Here is a 1,775-nt window from a genome sequence, read left to right as displayed (position 1 = left end):
TCTCATCAACTCAGAGTTTTTAAATGGACTATAAAGAATCTTGAGCAAAGATGATAGCTCATGTAGTAAAATCCTGATATGAAAAGCAGCTTGTAATACCTTAGCAGTGTTTCAAAAGGCAGAAGAACCTGCAACTATTATGCAAGGATGCTACTTCAGTCACAACTGAGTTTTAGGAAGGTGGTCGGTTTGTAACAGCAAAGCACACGGCATCTGGCATTGGTGGTTCAGTGGTAGAATTCTCGCCTGCCACGCGGGAGGCCCGGGTTCGATTCCCGGCCAATGCAGAAACGCCCAAATTTTTGTGCCAAGAAGGCCAACAGCATCCTGGCTTGCATCAGGAATAGTGTAGCCAGCAAGAGCAGGGAGGATCATAGCCCAGTACTCAGCTCTGGTGAGGCTGCACCTTGAGTGCTGTGTTCAGTTTTGGGCCCCTCACTACAAGAAGGACATCGAGGTGCTGGAGGGTGTCCAGAGAAGGGCTACGAAGCTGGTGAAGGGCCTGGGACACAAGTCCTGTGAGGAGCGGCTGAGGGAACTGGGGGTGTTTGGTCTGGGGAAGGGGAGGCTCAGGGGAGACCTCATTGCTCTCTGCAACTGCCTGAAAGGGAGGTGTGGGGAGCTGGGGGTCGGCCTCTTCTCGCAGGTAAGCAGTGATAGGACCATTGGGAATGGCCTCAAGCTGCGCCAGGGGAGGTTCAGGTGGGAAATGAGGAGACATTTCTTCTCAGGAAGAGCGGTCAGGTGTAGGGATGGGGTGACAGGGAGATGGTGGAGTCACCGTCCCTGGGGGTGTTCAAGGAAAGGTTGGATGTGGTGCTTGGGGGCGTGGTTCAGTGGGTGACAGTGGTGGTAAGGGGGTGGTTGGACCAGACGAGCTCGGAGGGCTTTTCCAACCTTAACGACTCTGTGTGCTCTGTGTACTTCTGCCAATTTACCAGGACACTTTCTTACTTATATTAATGTATATGTAATTATGTTATATATGCTCATGATAATGGTTTGCCTTAAGTGATTGATATTCTTAAGTCTTTACACCAGACAGGTCTGTACCTTTTCTATAATTAAAAATTACCCATTTAATTACTTCCCCAGTAATCCCAATGCAAATTCTTTAATGAATTACTTGAATTGACGATGCACCTTTCCAGTTACGCATGAACTGTATGTCTTTTTCTGTTAAAAAACAAAACGAAGGGTTGGCTAGAACTCTCAGGCACTGTCTGTGTGAACTCAGAACTTTTATAACTAAAATCTTTTCAAAGTTGAATTGGTAAGTGCTCTGCTTGTTAATCCCCAGTTGCAGAATGCAAACCACATTTACTATACAGTGTCAGGTACTGTATTGGCCCAGCATCCTGCAGAAGCATTTGTCTTCATTGGGGTTGTCATTTCTAAGTGAGAGATTTCATTCTGGTTTGGAAAAAAGTCTTCTATATTTGTAGGATTTGGAGATGGAGCTCAGTTTCTGAGAAGTGATGGAAGGCTGGTGAACAGGTAGTGAATGCTGAGAACTCAGACCATGGTGAGAACTGACAGTGGACTTCGGCAGTTCATTAGTGCATCATGATTCTTTAACAATGACAACTGAGTATTTGTATAGAAAATACAATCTAGAAGCAATAGCTTCACTATTGCAAAACCTAGGCTTTAATTTCTTGGTTAAAATGCCTTAGAATTTTCTTGATGCACGGTTTAATCTCCCCACTTGTTCTTAGGAAATTGAGTCGTGGTATCAGCTTCCACCAGAAGTGGATGCCAGCCGATTAACTGCT

The 1,775-nt window shown here is 45.6% G+C and overlaps 1 non-coding gene across 1 annotated transcript; it reads left to right on the top strand.

The window, feature by feature from the left end:
* The first annotated feature begins 216 nt into the window (after positions 1 to 216).
* TRNAG-GCC (transfer RNA glycine (anticodon GCC)) lies at positions 217 to 287 on the top strand. Its single transcript has one exon. It is a non-coding gene; the product is annotated as a tRNA-Gly (tRNA).
* The last annotated feature ends 1,488 nt before the right edge of the window (positions 288 to 1,775 follow it).

This window comes from Cygnus atratus, chromosome 4 (assembly GCF_013377495.2).
Source record: "Cygnus atratus isolate AKBS03 ecotype Queensland, Australia chromosome 4, CAtr_DNAZoo_HiC_assembly, whole genome shotgun sequence".
NCBI classification, from domain to species: Eukaryota; Metazoa; Chordata; class Aves; order Anseriformes; family Anatidae; genus Cygnus; species Cygnus atratus.
The sequence above is the reverse complement of the archived record's forward strand: the minus strand, read 5'-3'. Positions and strand labels throughout refer to the sequence as shown.